Consider the following 9,483-nt stretch of genomic DNA (forward strand, 5'->3'; position numbering starts at 1 on the left):
ATAATGATAGCTACAGACACCAAACTCGGTACATAAATTGTTCTTATTAATCCGGACAACTTTCTAATTTACAGTCATTAGCTACGACCAACAGGAAGTCGGCTATATTTATTTTAATGTGGGTTTTTTTTTAAACAGGCTGTAAACAAATCCATACTCCTCCAAACAGAAACACAGAAATCACACCAAACATTTTTTCTCATGATGCCAAAATACTGAAGATGCTAAATTGTGGACGGATTTAGGATATCTTGAACGGTGTTTTAATGGCAATTTATTAAAGTTACAGAAAAAAGAGAAAACTTTTTTTTTTTTATCTTTTAAGAGCAGCTTCCAAACACTTCATAAAAAATTACATACACAGAACAAGACAGTCTGAGGATATGTGATTAATTTCATGAATTTACAATACACTATGCAGAGGAGAAAATTTTCAAACTTATCAGAGTTCTCCTGTCTCTGTGCTTCTAATGTGTGCGGTGGGTGACTGGGTGGGTGACTGACTGTGTGAGTTCAGTGAGTGTGGAGGGGGAGAGAGAGAGAGAGAGGGTCTGTTTAAACATCTCAATAAAATCCTTAAAAAATGCTTATAAAGCATTAAAGGTTTTGATAACACTTTATAATTAAGTCTCATTTGTTAACAGTAGGGAATGCATTAATTAACATGAACTAACAATGAAAGATATATATTTTACAGCATGTTAATTCTTCATTGATAGTATGAACTTACAATGAACTAACAATGAACAAAATATTTTTAATATTAGAAAAATAGTCATGTTCAAAAGATAAAACTTTAAAATTTAATAATATATTAACACATTTTGGAATTGATTTTGATCAACATTAAATGGTATATAATTATTGTTGATGTTAACTAACAACAGTTGAATAATGTTGTTTTTTAACATTGGTTAATGCACAAATAACATTAAATATTAACAATATATTTTTTACTTTATTCATTTGTGTTAGAAAAAATTATTCATGTTAGTTAATGGAAAAATAAATAATTAAAACCTTTGGTAACTATAATAATTTCTCATTTGTTAGCATTAGTAAATGCATTAACTAACATCAACTACCAATGAAAAATATATTTTGACAGAATTTAAAGTTTTATATGTTGTTCTGTGTGTGTGTTTCACAGAGTTGATGGTTTGGATTAACCCTTTAATTGGCGTATCCCTTAAAACCAAACTGCCAGAGGGTTACTGTATTGTGTGTGCTCGCTGGGCACCGTTTTATCGATGCCACCGGGGTGGCGTATGCTGACGGCTTGGGCCCGTCATCGCTGCTCGCAGCTATATTTATTTTTTTTTTTTTTTTTTTTTTTTTTTTTTTTTTTATTATTTTTTATTTCGACTATCCGGGTACTTTTGGGGGCCTTAACGTGCCCGAAAACTCTTGAAAATTGGCACACACATTGGAACCTGCGGCCATTAGGACGCCGCTGAGGCTGGGACCCGGGCGTGGCACAGGGGCTCTACGGCGCCCCCTGCAAAATTGTCAGAAAGCTTGATGTATAGCTCACACATACTTGCACGTATTCATATGAAACTCGGTACACATATAGAACTCATTGAGCTGAACAACTTCCGTGCAGCATGTTTTAGGCTCCGCCCAACAGGAAGTCGGCTATTCAGGGCTGTTTAAAAAGCGCATGCTCTGGAATTTGATATACTCCTCTGAGGATTTCCATACGATTGCCACCAAACTCGGTGAACATGATCTCAAGACATTGGGGACGCTAAATTGCGAAGATATTTTTGATATGTCGAACGGTTTGCCCGTGGCGAGGCGATGAAGTTATGGCGAAAAATGAGACCCAGGAAATGCGTAATAACGTCCACATACATTGTATGATGCAGATCAAACTTCAGTGATTTGTTCGTTGTATGATGCCGATCGGATAGATGTGACTATTATGACTGAAAGTTATAGCGCCACCAACTGGCTGCAGGAAGTGTGTCGTTTTCAAAATGCTTTGAATTCAGCATCTTATTTTTACTCGATTTGCTTCAAACTTCACCAGAATAATGTCAAAACACGGCCGATGTAAAACTGTGAAGGGAATATTGATATCTAAACTTATGTTGCCATGGCAACGTGTCAAAGTTGAAAATTCGTTTCTGGTGATTTTGAGGCAGATAACATGTTTAGAATGTCATGAAACTCAACACACATATGAGTATTAATGATAGTTAGACACTGGAAAAAGCTCATAAACGGGCGTGGAAGAGGCACTCTATAGCGCCACCTTTTGTCAAAAATGGGGGGGTTAGTTTTAGCTACAGACACCAAACTCGGTACATAAATTGTTCTTATTAAGCCGGACAACTTTCTAATTTACAGTCATTAGCTACGACCAACAGGAAGTCGGCTATATTTATTTTAAAGTGTTTTTTTTTTTAAAACAGGCTGTAAACAAATTCATACTCCTCCAAACAGAAACACGTAAATCACACCAAACATTTTTTCTCATGATGCCAAAATACTGAAGATGCTAAATTGCGGACGGATTTAGGATATCTTGAACGATGATTTAATGGCAATTTATTAAAGTTACTGTAAAAAATAGATTATTTTTTTTTTTTATCTTTTAAGAGCAGCTTCCAAACACTTCATAAAAAATTACATGCACATAACAATACAGTCTGAGGATATGTGATTAATTTCATGAATTTACAATACACTATGGAGAGCAGAAAATTAAAAAACTATCAGAGAGTTATTAAACTGCTGAGTGAGAGCTCCTGCCAGTCTGCCTCTGAGTGAGGGGTGGGGTGGGGTGGGCTGTCAGTGACTGTGTGGATTGAGGCAGTGGGTGAGAGAGAGAAAGAGAGAGAGAGGGTCTGTTTTTTAAAATCTTTAAAAAATGCTTATAAATCATTAAAGATTTTGATAACACTTTATAATAAGGTCTCAATTTTTAACATTAGGAAATGCATTAATTAACGTGAACTAACAATGAAAAATATATTTTTACAGCATGTTAATACTTCCATGATAGTATGAACTAACAAAGAAATTTTTTTTTAAAGCATTTATTAATCTTTTTAATGTTAGAAAAATAGTCATGTTCAAAAGATAAACTTTAAAATGTAATAATATATAAACACATTTTGGAATTAATATTGATCAACATTAAATGGTATATAATTATTAATGATTATATATATAATGATAGCTACAGACACCAAACTCGGTACATAAATTGTTCTTATTAATCCGGACAACTTTCTAATTTACAGTCATTAGCTACGACCAACAGGAAGTCTGCTATATTTATTTTAATGTGGATTTTTTTTTTAAACAGGCTGTAAACAAATTCATACTCCTTCAAGCAGAAACACAGAAATCACACCAAACATTTTTTCTCATGATGCCAAAATACTGAAGATGCTAAATTGCGGACGGATTTAGGATATCTTGAACGGTGTTTTAATGGCAATTTATTAAAGTTACAGAAAAAAGAGAAAACTTTTTTTTTTTATCTTTTAAGAGCAGCTTCCAAACACTTCATAAAAAATTACATACACAGAACAAGACAGTCTGAGATATGTGATTAATTTAATGAATTTACAATACACTATGGAGAGGAGAAAATTTAAAAACTATCAGAGATCTCCTGTCACTGCTTCTAATGTTTGCGGTGGGTGACTGGATGGGTGACTGACTGTGTGAGTTCAGTGAGTGTGGAGGGGGAGAGAGAGAGGGAGAGAGAGAGAGGGTCTGTTTAAACGTCTCAAGAAAATCCTTAAAAAATGCTTCTAAAGCATTAAAGGTTTTGATAACACTTTCTAATTAAGTCTCATTTGTTAACAGTAGGGAATGCATTAATTAACATGAACTAACAATGAAAAATATATTTTTTACAGCATGTTAATTCTTCATTGATAGTATGAACTTACAATGAACTAACAATGAACAAAATATTTGTAATATTAGAAAAATAGTCATGTTCAAAAGATAAAACATTAAAATGTAATAATATATTAACACATTTTGGAATTGATTTTGATAAACATTAAATGGTATATATTTATTAATGATGTAAATTAACAACAGTTAAATAATATTGTTTTTTAACATTGGTTAATTCACAAATAACATTAAATATTAACAATATATTTTTTACTTTATTCATTTGTGTTAGAAAAAATTATTAATGTTAGTTAATGGAAAAATAAATAATTAAAAAATGCTTATAAATCATTAAAACCTTTGGTAACTATAATAATTTCTCATTTGTTAGCATTAATAAATGCATTAACTAACATCAACTACCAATGAAAAATATATTTTCATAGAATTTAAAGTTTTATATGTTGTTCTGTGTGTGTGTGTTTCACAGAGTTGATGGTTTGGATTAACCCTTTAATTGCCGTATCCCTTAAAACCAAACTGCCAGAGGGTTACTGTGATGCTTGTGCTCGCTGGGCACCGTTTTATCGATGCCACCGGGGTGGCGTATGCTGACGGCTTGGGCCCGTCATCGCTGCTTGCAGCTATATTTAGGGCCCAAGCCAGTAAGGCGCAGGGCCCTATTGTTCTTCTAAGGATTATTATTATTTTTTTTTTTTTTTTTTTTTTTTTTTTTTTTTTTTTTTTATTTCAATCATCCGGGCACTTTTGGGGGCCTTAACGTGCCCGAAAACTCTCGAAAATTGGCACGCACGTTGGAACCTGCGGCCATTAGGACGCCGCTGAGGCTGGGACCCGGGCGTGGCACAGGGGCTCTACGGCGCCCCCTGGAAAATTGTCAGAAAGCTTGATGTATAGCTCACACATACTTGCACGTATTCATATGAAACTCGGTACACATATAGAACTCATTGAGCCGAACAACTTCCGCGCAGCATGTCATAGGCTCCGCCCAACAGGAAGTCGGCTATTCAGGGCTGTTTAAAAAGCGCATGCTCTGGAATTTGATATACTCCTCTGAGGATTTCCATACGATTGCCACCAAACTAGGTGAACATGATCTCAAGACATTGGGGACGCTAAATTGCGAAGATATTTTTGATATGTCGAACGGTTTGCCCGTGGCGAGGCGATGAAGTTATGGCGAAAAATGAGACCCAGGAAATGCCTAATAACGTCCACATACATTGTATGATGTATATCAAACTTCAGTGATTTGTTCGTTGTATGATGCCGATCGGATAGATGTGACTATTATGACTGAAAGTTATAGCGCCACCAACTGGCTGCAGGAAGTGTGTCGTTTTCAAAATGCTTTGAATTCAGCATCTTCTTTTACCTCGATTTGCTTCAAACTTCACCAGAATAATGTCAAAACACGGCCGATGTAAAACTGTGAAGGGAATATTGATATCTAAAATTATGTTGCCATGGCAACGTGTCAAAGTTGAAAATTCGTTTCTGGTGATTTTGAGGCAGATAACATGTTTAGAATGTCATGAAACTCAACACACATATCAGTATTAATGATAGTTAGACACTGGAAAAAGCTCATAAACGGGCGTGGAAGAGACACTCTATAGCGCCACCTTTTGTCAAAAATGAGGGGGTTAGTTTTAGCTACAGACACCAAACTCGGTACATAAATTGTTCTAATTAATCCGGACAACTTTCTAATTTACAGTCATTAGCTACGACCAACAGGAAGTCGGCTATATTTATTTTAATGTGGGTTTTTTTTAAAAACGGGCTGTAAACAAATTAATACTCCTCCAAGCAGAAACACGGAAATCACACCAAACATTTTTTATCATGATGCCAAAATACTGAAGATGCTAAATTGCGGACGGATTTAGGATATCTTGAACGATGATTTAATGGCAATTTATTAAAGTTACAGTAAAAAAGATAATTTTTTTTTTTTTTTATCTTTTAAGAGCAGCTTCCAAACACTTCATAAAAAATTACATACACAGAACAATACAGTCTGAGGATATGTGATTAATTTTATGAATTTACAATACACTATGCAGAGGAGAAAATTTTAAAACTATCAGAGAGTTAGACTTAGACTGCTTCTGAGTGAGAGGTCCTGTCAGCCTGCAGCTGAGTGAGGGGTGGGGGTGGGGTGGGGTGTGAGTGACTGTGTGAGTGACTGTGTGGATTGAGCCAGTGGGTGAGAGAGAGAAAGAGAGAGAGAGGGTCTGTTTTTTTAAATCTTTAAAAAATGCTTATAAATCATTAAAGATTTTGATAACACTTTATAATAAGGTCTCAATTCTTAACATTAGGAAATGCATTAATTAACGTGAACTAACAATGAAAAATATATTTTTACAGCATGTTAATTCTTCCATGATAGTATGAACTAACAAAGAACAATTTTTTTAAAGCATTTATTAATCTTTTTAATGTTAGAAAATTAGTCATGTTCAAAAGATAAACTTTAAAATGTAATAATATATAAACACATTTTGGAATTAATATTGATCAACATTAAATGGTATATAATTATTAATGATTATATATATATATATATATATATATATATATAATGATAGCTACAGACACCAAACTCGGTACATAAATTGTTCTTATTAATCCGGACAACTTTCTAATTTACAGTCATTAGCTACGACCAACAGGTAATCGGCTATTTTTTTTTTTTATGTGTTTTTTTTTTTTTTAAACGGGCTGTAAACAAATTCATACTCCTTCAAGCAGAAACCAAAAATTCACACCAAACATTTTTTCACATGCTTCCAAGATACTGAAGATGCTACATTGCGGACTGATTTAGGATATCTTGAACGGTGATTTAATGGCAATTTATTAAAGTTACAGTAAAAAAGAACACTTTTTTTTTTTATCTTTAAAGAGCAGCTTCCAAACACTTCATAAAAAATTACATACACAGAACAAGACAGTCTGAGATATGTGATTAATTTCATGAATTTACAATACACTATGGAGAGCAGAAAATTAAAACTATCAGAGTTCTCCTGTCTCTGTGCTTCTAATGTTTGCGGTGGGTGACTGGGTGGGTGACTGACTGTGTGAGTTCAGTGAGTGTGGAGGGGGAGAGAGAGAGAGAGAGAGAGAGAGGGTCTGTTTAAACTTCTCAATAAAATCCTTAAAAAATGCTTATAAAGCATTAAAGGTTTTGATAACACTTTATAATTAAGTCTCTTTTGTTAACAGTAGGGAATGCATTAATTAACATGAACTAACAATGAAAAATATATTTTTTACAGCATGTTAATTCTTCATTGATAGTATGAACTTACAATGAACAAAATATTTTTAATATTAGAAAAATAGTCATGTTCAAAAGATAAAACTTTAAAATGTAATAATATATTAACACATTTTGGAATTGATTTTGATAAACATTAAATGGTATATATTTATTAATGATGTAAATTAACAACAGTTAAATAATGTTGTTTTTTAACATTGGTTAATTCACAAATAACATTAAATATTAACAATATATGTTTTACTTTATTCATTTGTGTTAGAATAAATTATTCATGTTAGTTAATGGAAAAATAAATCATTAAAAAATGCTTATAAATCATTAAAACCTTTGGTAACTATAATAATTTCTCATTTGTTAGCATTAGTAAATGCATTAACTAACATCAACTACCAATGAAAAATATATTTTCACAGAATTTAAAGTTTTATATGTTGTTCTGTGTGTGTGTGTTTCACAGAGTTGATGGTTTGGAATAACCCTTTAATTGCCGTATCCCTTAAAACCAAACTGCCAGAGGGTTACTGTAATGTGTGTGCTCGCTGGGCACCGTTTTATCGATGCCACCGGGATGGCGTATGCTGACAGCTTGGGCCCGTCATCGCTGCTCGCAGCTATATTTATTTTATTTTTTTTTTTTTTTTTTTTTTTTTTATTTCAATCATCCGGGCACTTTTGGGGGCCTTAACGTGCCCGAAAACTCTCGAAAATTGGCACGCACATTGGAACCTGCGGCCATTAGGACGCCGCTGAGGCTGGGACCCGGGCGTGGCACAGGGGCTCTACGGCGCCCCCTGGAAAATTGTCAGAAAACTTGATGTATAGCTCACACATACTTGCACGTATTCATATGAAACTCGGTACACATATAGAACTCATTGAGCTGAACAACTTTCACGCAGCATGTCTTAGGCTCCGCCCAACAGGAAGTCAGCTATTCAGGGCTGTTTAAAAAGCGCATGCTCTGGAATTTGATATACTCCTCTGAGGATTTCCATACGATTGCCACCAAACTCGGTGAACATGATCTCAGGACATTGGGGACGCTAAATTGCGAAGATATTTTTGATATGTCGAACGGTTTGCCCGTGGCGAGGCGATGAAGTTATGGCGAAAAATGAGACCCAGGAAATGCCTAATAACGTCCACATACATTGTATGATGTAGATCAAACTTCAGTGATTTGTTCTTTGTATGATGCCGATCGGATAGATGTGACTATTATGACTGAAAGTTATAGCGCCACCAACTGGCTGCAGGAAGTGTGTCGTTTTCAAAATGCTTTGAATTCAGCATCTTATTTTTACTCGATTTGCTTCAAACTTCACCAGAATAATGTCAAAACACGGCCGATGTAAAACTGTGAAGGGAAGATTGATATCTAAAATTATGTTGCCATGGCAACGTGTCAAAGTTGAAAATTCGTTTCTGGTGATTTTGAGGCAGATAACATGTTTAGAATGTCATGAAACTCAACACACATATGAGTATTAATGATAGTTAGACACTGGAAAAAGCTCATAAACGGGCGTGGAAGAGGCACTCTATAGCGCCACCTTTTGTCAAAAATGAGGGGGTTAGTTTTAGCTACAGACCCCAAACTCGGTACATAAATTGTTCTAATTAATCCGGACAACTTTCTAATTTACAGTCATTAGCTACGACCAACAGGAAGTCGGCTATATTTATTTTAATGTGGGTTTTTTTTAAAAACGGGCTGTAAACAAATTAATACTCCTCCAAGCAGAAACACGGAAATCACACCAAACATTTTTTATCATGATGCCAAAATACTGAAGATGCTAAATTGCGGACGGATTTAGGATATCTTGAACGATGATTTAATGGCAATTTATTAAAGTTACAGTAAAAAAGATCATTTCTTTTTTTTTTTTATCTTTTAAGAGCAGCTTCCAAACACTTCATAAAAATTTACATACACAGAACAATACAGTCTGAGGATATGTGATTAATTTTATGAATTTACAATACACTATGCAGAGGAGAAAATTTGAAAACTATCAGAGAGTTAGACTTAGACTGCTTCTGAGTGAGAGATCCCTGTCAGCCTGCAGCTGAGTGAGGGGTGGGGGTGGGGTGGGGTGTGAGTGACTGTGTGAGTGACTGTGTGGATTGAGCCAGTGGGTGAGAGAGAGAAAGAGAGAGAGAGGGTCTGTTTTTTTAAATCTTTAAAAAATGCTTATAAATCATTAAAGATTTTGATAACACTTTATAATAAGGTCTCAATTCTTAACATTAGGAAATGCATTAATTAACGTGAACTAACAATGAAAAAT

Source organism: Barbus barbus, assembly GCF_936440315.1.
Source record: "Barbus barbus genome assembly, chromosome: 12".
NCBI classification, from domain to species: Eukaryota; Metazoa; Chordata; class Actinopteri; order Cypriniformes; family Cyprinidae; genus Barbus; species Barbus barbus.